The following is a 12,889-nucleotide window of genomic DNA, read 5'->3' as shown; positions in this document are numbered from 1 at the left end:
AAAATGTGTTCGTTTTCGATTCATTCGTTTTGTTTTTGTTTTTTGTTTTTCGGGTCCTCCGCTATGATCACAATTTGTAAATTCGTAAATTAGAAAATTAGAAAAATTTGAGATTTCAAAAATACAAAAATTTGAAAATACAAAAATGAGAAATCCGAAAATTTGAAAATAATAACTAACTAACTAATAATAACTAACTATTCAATTATAGGTATTGGAATTTCCTTTCAAATTTGGCTGTTAGTGAACGTAACAAATACGAATTTATCTGAATTTACAAATTAACCAAAATAAACAAATGGAACGGATACATTTATTAATAAAAAAATAATAATAAAAAGTTTTTATTATTTATTATTATTAATTAGTCACATTCCATTCGTTTAGATACTGCATTCGTTATTTCGGATAATTTGTAATTTCTGATAAATTCACATTCGTTACGTTCACTAACAGCCAAATTTGAAAGGAAATTCCAATACCTATAATTTAATAGTTAGTTATTATTTCAGATTTTCAGATTTTCAAATTTAAAAGAATAAAAATTTATGAATATTCGGAAAAATTTGTTAAATGGGTTTTCGTTAATTCTGATGTTTCCGAATTAACGAATTTGTTGAAATTCGTTGATAAACTCATTTGGAACTAAACGAATTGCACATGTCTACTGGACCCTATTTGTCTCTATTTTTATTGCCGGAGACCCCAAACTGGACTGACTTTGTATAATGCTACTGAGACTAAGACAGGTTGGCTAAAGACCCCCAGAACACCTTTGCTACCTTCTATTTCTTATCCTGGTTAAAGTGTTTTTTGTTTTTTTTAAAGGTTGTTAGGCATAGCCTATTCCCCTATTCCAGTTTTCCCCGCCCCCACCCTTTGACTTATACCCCTCTCTCCCACTCCCTACATCACCTCTTATTCCTGCCCCATGTCACATTCCGTTCCAGATGTCGTATATGGGTGTTTAGTTCTTGTTTGGAGCATTCATTTATAAGTACTACCCCTAGTGTTACTGGGGGAAAAAAAGGTGGAGTTACATGATGTTCACATTTGCATGTACCAACGAGAACCTGATGTTAACTTTGAAAGTTTGTGGTCAGTTGCCCTTCTGGGTGCTTTCCTTTTTTCATTACTTATTGTATGTTTTTTTTTTTCTCTGAAATCAAAAATAAAGAATATTCATAAAAAGACAAGAGGGTTTAGGAGGACCCTACTCATGAGAGCCTACAATCTAAAAGTAAGGGGCAATTGATACAAAAAGTTAATAACTGTGTGGGGATGAGTTGATGAAGAAAGAAAGGAAGAAGTGGGGTAGGCTTCCCTTAAGACAGAGGTGTCAAACTCAATCAGCATAAGCATTTCAGGTTGCCCTCAAAGGGCTGGTTGGCATTTTTTGTGTTTTGTTGCCTCATAACCTGGAATTAACATGGATTGTTTGAGAATTTGCATCATTTAATTTACAGAACATGCCCAAAACTGGACAAGCAAACAACAAATAGGACAAAATAACAGAAAAAGCCAATGTGCATAACTATTCACCCACTAAAGTCAATACTTTGTAGAGCCACCTTTTGCGGCTATCACAGCTCCAAGTCGCTTTTAATAAGTTTATATGAGCTTGCCACATCTTACCACTGGGATTTTTGCCCATTCCTCCTTGCAAAACTGCTCCGGCTCCTTCAAGTTGGATGGTTTGCGCTTATGTACAGCAATCTTTAAATCTGACCACAGATTTTCGATTGGATTGAGGTCTGTGCTTTGACTAGACCATTCCAACACATTTACATGTTTCCCCTTGAACCACACAAGTGTTGCTTTAGCAGTGTGTTTGGGGTCATTGTCCTGCTGGAAGGTGAACCTCCGTCCTAGCCTCAAATCACACACAGAGTGCTACAGGTTTTGCTCAAGAATATCGTTGTGTTTAGCACCATCCATCTTTCCCTCAACTCTGACCAGTTTCCCAGTCCCGACTGCTGAAAAACATTCCCACAGCATGATGCTGCCACCATGTTCTTCGGGTGATGTGATGTGTTGGGTTTGCACCAGACATAGCGTTTTCTTTGATGGCCAAAAAGTTCAATTTTAGGCTCATCAGACCACAGCACCTTCCTCCATACATTTTGGGAGTCTCTCATATGCCTTTTTGGAAACTTAAAACGCGCCATTTTGTTTTTTGCTGAAAGTAATGTCTTTCTTCTGGCCACTCTGCCATAAAGTCCAACTATATGGAGCGTATGGCTTTATTGTCATCCTTTGTACAGATACTCCAGTTTCTGCTGTTGAACTCTGCAGCTCCTCCAGAGTTACCTTGTCTCTGTGCTGCCTCCCTGATTAATGCCCTCCTTGCCCGGTGAGTGAGTTTTGGTGTGCGGCCATCTCTTGGCAGGTTTGCTGTTGTGCCGTGTTCTTTCCATTTGGTTATGATAGATTTGATGGAGCTCCTAGGGATCTTCAAAGATTTGGATATTTTTTTATAACCTTACATCGACTTCTCAACAACATTGTCCCTTATTTGTTTGGAGAGTTCCTTGGTCTTCATGGCAGTGTTTGGTTAGTGGTGCCTCTTGCTTAGGTGTTGCAGCCTCTGGGGCCTTTAAAGAAGGTGACTATAATGTAATGACAGATCATGTGACACTTAGATTGCACACAGGTGGACATCATTTCACTAATTATGTGACTTCTGAAGGTAATTGGCTGTACCAGTGCAGTTTATGGGCTTCATAACAAAGGGGGTGAATACATACGCACATGCCAATTATCATTTTTTTATTTCTGAGAAATTAGTTTTATGCAGGGGCAGACTGACAACTCATGGGGCCCCCGGGCAATAGGAGAAGATTATGGGGCCCCGGGCAATAGGAGATTATGGGGCCCCCAGGCAATAGGAGATTATGGGGCCACACAGTATGCACACACATACAGTAGACACACAATATACACACACAGTATACACATACACACACTGAAAAGGTACTGGAGAGGCGGGCAGCTATAATCTTGGGATTTTAAAAAAAACACAGATTTTTACATACTGTCCCTGGTTTTATTGAGGCTGGCAACCCTGATGGGGCCCCTTAGTGGCATGGGGCCCTTGGGAAGTGCCCGAGTGCCCAAATGGTCAGTCCGCCCCTGGTTTTATGTATATATTTTCTTATTTTACTTCACCAACTGAGCCCTCCCCCCAATCAGAAGTCAAGATTCCCCCATCCTCCCTTACATCACAGTGCATCCCCCTTACCTTGTGTTGCTCCTGGAGTCTGTCAACTGCTGAAATAGATAAGATTCTCTGTGGCTGCACAAAGAGTGCAGGATCTGATGGAGGAGTTCTGTCCTGCTCTCTGCTGAGACAAGGTGGGAGTGGAGATGAGGGGGGTTCTGAAGCTGCAGGAGAGGTGCGAGGGCCACATAAAATAACCTGGAGGACCACATTTGGCCTGCGGGCCTTGTGTTTGACACACTTGCCTTTAGAGATGAGTTTTGAGGGATCGCCTAAAGGTGGACAGAGGAAGAGATAGCTGGACAGATTGGGGTTGAGAGTTTCAGAGGATGGGAGAGGCTCTAGAGATGTTCTGGAGCTAAGCATGGGAGGGTGTGACAAGGGAATTAGAGAGCAAGAGGTCTTCGGAGCCACAGAGAGGAGGTTTGGTTGATATTTTGAGATGAGCTTGGTGATGTAGCTCGGGGCAAAGTTTTTGGATGGTTCTTTATGGTGTTGTAGTATTTTGAATTTGATCAGTTGGATTTATATTCCCCTTATATAATGCATATGCATAATGATGTACAGTGCTGCTTAGCAGGATTGCACTAATAGGTAATAGTAATAATACAACCATAGTAATAAACCCAACTGAAACATGTTTATACGGCTACGTAAATTCCTATCTATTTGTCATTTAAGCAATGGAAAAGACGGAAACTCGCCATACATTTTCTACTTACGAGGTTGATGGCTTTGCATGCCATGCCACCTTCTGCTAAGCATGTTAGATTATGTCACTGAATTATAACGTGTCCGCTTATTCTTTGAAAACAGCGAAGTAAATATTTTGTCTAAAATTCGGTTTTATTTTAGCGCCTAACCAAAATAAAAAATGTCATCGGCTTTAAAATTTGAACATTAAACTTAAAAAATATGACAGCATCCCTGGGAACTGAATGTGCTCACTCTGTTTGTGTGTGGTCATTTGCTTTGAAGTGCTCGGAAGGTGAGGCGCCCGGGGAGGGGAATGATTGAATGAGGCAGGGAAGTGACTAAAGAGCTACAGTAATGATGGAAAATTCATGAACAAACCACAGTTGACACACTAAGTTAATTAGATTTGACCAGGCAGGAAGAGTTGCAAATTAAATAAACCATTAAATTTTCCATAAAACATTCTGTAGCTGGCCTTTCATTACGCCAAGAGCTATTAGAGACAATGTCATTTTTTTTGCATACATTACTTTAGGGACCTCCTATTGGTTGTTCTGCCATCATTCAGGCCTGGCCAGGTCTTGCATGAGCATGGACTCTCTGTGCATGATATGTGGACACGCAATTGCTTTTTATAGGTAACACACTAGTAAAGATGAGCTAAGGTTTTGGCGGAACTCAGTTTGGACCAAAAAGATGGGAAATGGTTAAATGACAGCAGGCCACCATCCCAATCAGCTTCAACTGTGGAATTCCTGTTGGCCATTCTGTCATCATTTGGACCCGATCAGGTACTGTACCTACTCTTTGTGCATGGGGGACACACAACTGCTTTTAATGGGTAACTCATCAGTAGGGCTGAGTTAAGGTTCTAGCTGAACTCAGTTTGGACCAAAAATTTGGGAAACTGTCAAATAACAGTGGGCCGCCGTCCCAATCAGCTGTGGAATTCCTGTTGGCTCTTCTGTCTTCATTTGGACCGGATCAGGTTCTGCGCATATGCTTTGTGCATGATATGGGGACACACAATAGCTCTTCATAGGTAACTCATCAGTAGGGATGAGCTAAGGTTCTTGCTGAATGCAGTTTGGACCAAAGCTGTAGGAAACTCAAATGACAGTGGGCCATTGTCCCAATCAGCTACAATGGTGGAATTCCTATTGGCCCTTCTGTCATTATTCAGAGCCAATCATGTTCTGCATATGGCAGCCCACTATTATTTGACAGTTTCACATATTTTTGGTCCAAATTGAGTTCAGCTAGGACCTTAGCTCATCCCTACTGATGAGTTACCTATTAAAAGCAGTTTTGTGTCCCCATATGATGCACAAAGAGTACGTGCAGTCCATCCCAAACAGCTGCAAATGTGGAATTCCTGTTGGCCCTTCTGTCATCATTCAGTCCTGATCAGCACATACTCTCTGTGCATGATATGGGAACACACAATTGCTTTTCACTGGGGAGCTACAGTTCATTGAGAGAACCATGAATGTCAATATGTACTGTGACATACTGAAGCAGAGCATGATCCCCTCTCTTCGGAGATTGGGCTGCAGGGCAGTATTCCAACATGAGAAGGACCCCAAACACACCTCTAAGATGATCACTGCCTTGCTAAAGAAGTTGAGGGTAAAGGTGATGGACTGGCCAAGCAAGTCTCCAGACCTAAACCCTATTGAGCATCTGTGGGGCATCTTCAAATGGAAAGTGAAGGAGCGCAGCAAGGTCTCTAACACCCACCATCTCCGTGATGTCGTCATGGAGGAGTGGAAGAGGACTCCAGTGGCAACCTGTGAAGCTCCATGCTCAAGGGGGCTAAGGCAGTGCTGGAAAATAATGGTGGCCACACAACATATTGACACTTTGGGCCCAAATTGGACATTTTTACTTAGGGGTGTACTCACCAGCGGTTTAGACATTAATGGCTGTGTGTTGAGTTATTTTGAGGGGACAGCAAATTTACACTGTTATACAAGCTGTACACTCACTACTTTACATTGTAGCAAAGTGTAATTTCTTCAGTGTTGTCTCATGAAAAGATAGAATAAAATATTTACAAAAATGCGTGGGGTGTACTCACTTGTGTTAGATACTGTATATACATATTCCCTAATTTCATGTTTCATGTTTCATGGGCTTCAGCGGACTTTCTCAGCGTAAAGTCCGGTGGACTTAGGCCGCGTACACATGAGAGGATTGTCCGTCCAACTTAGTCCGCTGAAACGTGTTTCAGCGGACAGTCCGCTCGTGTGTGGGTTTCAGCTGACTTTTTCAGCGGACAGTCTGGCGGACTAAGTCTTTCGGAATTTCCGTAATATTGTCCGTCCAAACTTGGTTTCAGCGGACAGTCCGCTCGTGAGTAGGCAAGTTGGACGGACTAAGTATGGCGCATGCTCAGAAAGGATTTACACGGCCGAAGGTTGCATTGCAGTGTATTGGACGACGTATTTCTAGTCCCGTCGTACGTGCTGTACACGTCATCGCGCAAGCTTTCAGCGGACTGTCTGTTCATCGTGTGTGGTCAAGTCCGTTCATTCAAAAGTAGGACGGACTGTCTGTCGGATTGTCGGACGGACTTAGTTGGGCGGACAATCCTCTCATGTGTACGCGGCCTTGGAAAGTATTTTTGCAGTCCAATCTTTCCGCCGGACTTGGGTTTCAGCGGACAATACGTTTGTCAGTATGCTAGTCCGGCAGGCTAAGAATGACACATGCTCAGAAGCAAGTACGAAAAGGAAGCTATTGGCTACTGGCTATTGAACTTCCTTTTTCTAGTCCCGTCGTACGTGCGGTACGTCATCGCGCTAGCAAACGCCGGACTTTCTGTGTGTCTGTGTGTGGCCAAGGCGTTCGGTAGAAAGTCAGCCAGACTATCCGCTGGATTGTTTGCCGGACTAAGTACGCCGGACAATTCGATCGTGTGTACGCGGCATTAGGGTCCTTTCACACGGACGTTCCTTTTTTTTTAGTCCGTTCAGTTCAGTTCAGTTTTTTTTTTTTGGGTTGAAAAACGGATGCAGATGTCAATTTTGACACCCGTTTTTACATCTGTGAATGTCCGTTTTACATCCGTGAACATCCATTTTTACATCCGCAAACGTCCGTTTTTAGATCCACAGACATCCGTTTTTTTAAATTGTCATCTGTTTTTCATTGCTTTTTCTTCAGTTTCTCATCCGTTTTTCTTTTATTTATTTTTTTATCTAATCTCCCATGAGATTTTGCTCTTCCCCAGCATGCATTGTGTTTCCCATGCTGCTTTGTGGTCCCAGTGATAGTATGCAGACATTTTTTTTTGTCCTGTTACCTGTCTCTGTGCATTTGTAGTATTTTTAGCTGTTTTTTTACCCGATTTTGGGAGGACGTGACATGTGTTGTCCTTATGGAGTATGTGAGGAGAGTGGAGAGTCGGAGGAGGAGAAGATTGCAGCAAAAACGTCGTACCTATTGGACAATCCCATGCTGCTGAAGAGGCACTATGAGGGTTTCAATGCTCTGCATTATGGCGATTTGTGAAGATACCCAACAAAATTCTACAATTTTACCAGGATGACTATCCCCACGTTTGATTTTGTCCTAGAAAAACTTCAACCACGTCTGCATCGTTTGGACACAAATATGAGACGTTGTGTGCCCCCAGAGGGTGGCCTCCTACTTACTCTCAGGTACACCAGCCTTGCTGTTGTTTATTTTAGATTATGAGCTCCCTACTCCCCTGAGCCAATAGTCAAAGCCCTTGATATTTGCCAAGGCATGTACATAACTCCCCCCCCGCCACTCATCCTAGACCCCTCTCAACTGCCACCTAGAACCCCCTTAAAGTGGAGTTCCACCCTATTAAAAGTCATTGGCTACAAAAAGTGTAGCTGCTGACTTTTATGTGGAGGGAGCAGAGCCCCTCTGTGATTGTCAGCCTTTGTAAAAAATAAATAAAATGTCATGTTTTTACCATGGGTAGAATACGTATACCCCCCATGCAATAAACAGTGCTACTTTAAAGATCCCTGTAATAAGGCTCTTTGGGGGAATTAGAATATATATTGGGAGGAACTAGGAAAGAAGTGCATCTGAGACCTGGATGCCTCATATGAACTGGAGATAAGCTGGGTAAGAGGAGCCACCCAGCTTATGAGGTGGGGTGGGGTCAATACATTGTGGACACTGGTGGTTGGTTGATGTTGCTGATGGGGGTTATTACTAAGAGGTGCCACTTGAAGTTGGGTCAATACATTGCGGACACTGGTGGTTGGTTGATGTTCATGGGCGTCCACAGCAGGGGGCAAGGGGGGTCAAGTGCCCCCCCTGGAATCCCCAAGGTGTTGCAGCCGCCGCCGCCATGCTGCATTTTTTTTTACTGAGAACGCTGGCGGCTGCATCCTCCGCTCTCTCCTCTGGATCACAGCACTGGCTGGCTCTGTGTTCGGCGGCCGCTCTGTAACACAGTCCCCCCCCCCGACCAGCTTGTGTGATAGTAGAGAGATTCAACGTTCCGCCTATCACATGAGCTGGTCTGGGGGGGGGCGGGACTGTGTTACAGAGCACCTGCCGAACACAGAGCCATCCAGCGGAGTAGATGCCCATCCGTACAGCCCCCCCTGTGTGCCACAGTGCCTGAATAGGAGGATCGAGGTCTCCTCCACCACCACACTCTCCTGCCCCCCCCAGTGCTCACCTCCACCACCACACTCTCCTGCCCCCCCCCCCCGTGCTCTCCTCCACCACCACACTCTCCTGCCCCCCCCCCCCCAGTGCTCTCCTCCACCACCACACTCTCCTGCCCCCCCCCCCCAGTGCTCTCCTCCACCACCAAACTCTCCTGCCCCCCCCCAGTGCCCCCCCCCTGTGCTCTCCTCCACCACCACACTATCTAATACTCTCTTCATCAAATGTGCTTTAAAATGTATGGTTTTCCCTTTCATGAACAAGAAAATAATGACGTTATGCTGTTGGGCTGGTATAATAATGCTGTGAGGCTGGTATGAAATGTTTTCCAGGGCTGGTTTTTGAAAGCATGGGCATTCGCAAGGTTACTCAGGTGGCTGCGTACCATGCCCATATAGCCTAGAGAATGTACATCTTTTTACATTGCAATACATCTGTTGTTGCCATATTTTTATCTTGATGAAAACAGCCTATACAGTGACAGTATGAGATCAAAATATGGCCACAACCAATGTATTGCAATGTAAAAAGATGTACATTTTCTAGGCTATATGGGCATAGGACACAGCAGCCAGAGTAACTTCCAATACAAAGTGAAGATGAATTATCTGTTATATAACACATATGTATTACCAGTGGAAAGATTTTCATGAGATTGTCGAAAAGGGGTGGAGCATGAGTGGCCTTAAAATGATGCCCCCCCTTGGAAAAAGTTCTGCGGACGCCCATGTTGATGTTGGTGATGGGGGGTAATACTTTGAGGGTAATGATGATGATACATCTGATGTGATAAGTTTACTGGAGCAGGGTCCAATGTATAACCCTGGTAGGGGCGTTGTTGCTCATTTATGAGTGGCGGCATGGGGTCATTGGAAATTGCAGCTCTTACGCACACCGGTGTAACTAAAAATAGACATTTGCACCTCCAGTTTTTGACGCATGGGGACCTGTGCCAATTGGTGGTACAGGCTCCTTAGGAAAACTGCATCTTGATTTCAGGGGTCAGAAAAAGGATGCCTTGTCAGCCCTCCTCCTTTCCCTCATGTCTTCCATGAATTCAATCATTGCTCCTTCAATATCTGGCCTGTTTTATCCTCCGCGTTGTCTAGTCCTTGTGACGCGAACAGAACGATTCTGTTGAGGGAGAAAGTTTTTAGAACATTTATCAATGTAAACATTTTACAATGGGTCATTTTGTATGGGATTCTTACAGGCACACATCTTTCCTGGGCGATTGCTCTTGATGATGCTGAAATTGTTGAAGTTTCGGATGACACTGGTTGTTTGGCACCATGCTCAGCTGGTATCTCTTCGACTCCAATCTTTGTGGCTTGGGTTATATTTGTAGAGTCCGAATCCCCCTCCTCTTCCGTTTCTGAAATGTCGGTGCTTGTACTGTAAAAACATATGTTGATCAATGGATTACAGGACAGCACAGTAGATTTATTACAATACATAACCCATGCAGAGCTGGACTGGGACAAAAAATGTGACCCTGGAATTCATCCAGACCGGCCCAGGGCCCAACACATCAGGATACAGCACATCAGGGCACGGGCACATCATCAGGGCACATGGCACATTATGGGGCACAGTATGTGTTTGTTTACTAGCCTGGCCAGCATGCAGAGTAGCGCAGGAAGCGTCTGTGTGTAGTAAGTTCTCTCTCATGTCACGCAGCGCTGCTCGCTCCCAGCCGGCCCCTCCTCTCTTCTTGTCTATCCCCATTGGCTTGTGACATCATCTGGGATAGAAGAGAACAGAGGAGGGGCTTCTGGGAGGCGAGCAGCGCTGCGTGACGTGAGAGAGAACCTACTACACACAGATGCTTCCTGCGCTACTCTGCATGCTGGCTAAATCTCGATCTACCCATCAGGCGCCAGCTGTCAGCAAATGATGGGTAGATCACTACGGACCTCTGAGGCAATAGGAGGCTGCCGAACCCAGCCCACTGAGCCATCGGCCCACTGGGAAACTCCCGGTAGTCCCGATGTCCAGTCCATCCCTGAATCCATGTGTCCCATTACTGTTATAAATGAGTCTATAATTTGATAGACTTGGTCAACTAATTTAATTTTGGAGAGCAAAAGGGTATGGAATTTTTACTTACGTTCTTAAGTCCATAACTGTTCTTAAAACCCCCAACATTTCATAGAAGGGGCTTCTTCTTTTTTGTTGCGTTCCAGGAAGCTCGTAGACGTCCACGCAGGGGATAGGCGGAGAGACGCATGAAAAAAGTTCACTGGGGAAGCAGGGATAGGTAGTTAGAGCAAAGGGGGCGGAGCTTAGCGCCACGAGGAGTGCGCGCTGCCCGCCCCAGCGTCAGTCAGGGTTAGGAGATTCAAGTGTGCGGACATGGCTTCCTCGCTGACTGATTTGGTGGCACAAATGAGGGCCGCGGCGGCTGCCAATGGGGAGCGCTGGCTCCGCGATCAAGTGGCGGCTGTGTTGGGTCCGGCGGGGGATAGCGGCAGTATGCAGGGGGAGGACGTGGCTCGGGCGCGGCGCTCCCGCCCGCCGGCTCGTTTCTCCCCGGAATCTCCCGGGTCTGCTGCATTCCGCAGAGCGGGGAACGCTGGCTCCGCCCCCCGCGAGCCTCCCGCAAAACGGCCGGCAATGGCGGCGGTGGAGGCCTTAGGGAGGAGGCGGACGGGCGGGCGCAGTGTCACCAGGCCGCAGGCCGGTCCGGCAGCGGCATCGCAGGAGGTGAGCACCTTTCCTGGAGGAGGTCCGGGCCTGTCCCTTGGCACAGCATCGGCGGGGGCGGGGCCCAGCGGTGGGAGACGAGGAGAGGTCACAGCCGGGCCCGCTGGGCCATCCAGAGGGAGCCGAGGGTCGCCGGACGGGCGCCTGAAGGGGGCCAACCAGCGTGATGGAGCCAAGCGGAGGGACCGGTCGGTGAGCAAGGCGCCCGCCGGGCGGAGTCGGGGACGGCCCAGGCGCAACTCTCCTGCGGAGCAGTCGGGTGCGTCCAGTCGCCAGCTTGGAGAAGCCGAGCGGAGTCCGGATCGATCCGAAGGCAAATTGTCGGCGTCTGAAGAGGAGGTGCCGGGTGGCGGTCCGTCAACGGTCGGTGGTCGGTCGGCGGCTGGTGGGAGTTCTTCCAGGCGGCCCGGTAAGTCAGCTTTTCTTATGGGTCATTTGGGGGGGGTAGGGGGTGGTGGGTGGTGCAGGGGTCGGGGCGCCGGCTATGGGCGGGGGGACATCCTTGGACTGCGCATCGGCGGATGGGGGGTTGATGGGCTTCCTGGCGGGACTGAAAGAGTTGGTGGGCCGCTATGAGCAAGTCGCTCCCGTGCCGCTGGCGCCGGGGGCTGCGTGGGCCGCACCGGGGGAAGGGGGTGCGGGGGGGGCAAGGGATGGGTCGGGGGCCGGGGTCCTGCCTGCCCCAGCGCCGAGTGGGATTGCGGTGGTGGCGCCTCCGCCCGCCGCGCCTACGGAGGTTACCGGGGGGGGATCGGGTGCTGCGGCGGTGACCGCGGAGGCCGTGGTGCTGCTGGGAATGTCCGGGGACAAGGCGGGAACTGGGGGGGACGCGGGTAAAAAACAAGATGTGATTCGGTTGGCGGATGCGGCGCGGTGCGAGGTGTATGTGTGTTTTGAGAGACCGCTGGGCGCGCATTTGAAGCAGGAGGTTAGGGACAAGATTTGGAAAGGGGAATACGTGGAAATATTTTCGCTGTTGCCCCTGGAGAAGTTTAATTGGACAGGGTGAAGCCGGACGACAACAAGAAGGAGGACGAGGAGAAACGGCGGTACCGGCTGATACCGCGGACTTTTCCAAACTGGTTACAGGCTTTTGCGATTCTGGCCAGCGTGATAGGGGAAAAGAACCCGGAGCAGTGTTCGGCGCTTTTTTGCTATCTGGACGCGATCGGGGAGGCGCACAGAGTCTACGGGGGACTGGCGTGGCTGCGGTATGATGAGCAGTTTCGACAACGGAGGGCAGTCCGACCGCGCTGCGCTGGGACCATAAGGACATCAGCTTGTGGATGCGTTTGATGTCTTCTGCGAGGATGCCGACTCAGTTTTTTCAGGGGGGGCCGGTGGATCTGGGACTTCCGGTCAATCGGCCTCTAGAAAGAAGGGAGTCTGTTGGCAAAACACGAGTGCTAGGGTTGTGGGGGAGCCCACCCGGCATCACGTTGTTTTAAACAAGGAAAGGGTAGGGTTGGAGATTCTGCACAGAAGAAGGACGACGCCGGTGAGGCTGGAAAGGATGCGGCCTTTTCTCGATCGATATCCGGATAGGGAAGCGGCGCGGCTTTTGGGTGCGGGGTTTGCGGAGGGGTTTCGAATTCCAGCGGTATT

The sequence above is a fragment of the Lithobates pipiens genome, unplaced genomic scaffold (assembly GCF_037356315.1).
Source record: "Lithobates pipiens isolate NorthernLeopardFrog02 unplaced genomic scaffold, aLitPip1_a1.2 Scaffold_18, whole genome shotgun sequence".
Taxonomy (NCBI): domain Eukaryota; kingdom Metazoa; phylum Chordata; class Amphibia; order Anura; family Ranidae; genus Lithobates; species Lithobates pipiens.
The sequence above is the reverse complement of the archived record's forward strand: the minus strand, read 5'-3'. Positions refer to the sequence as shown.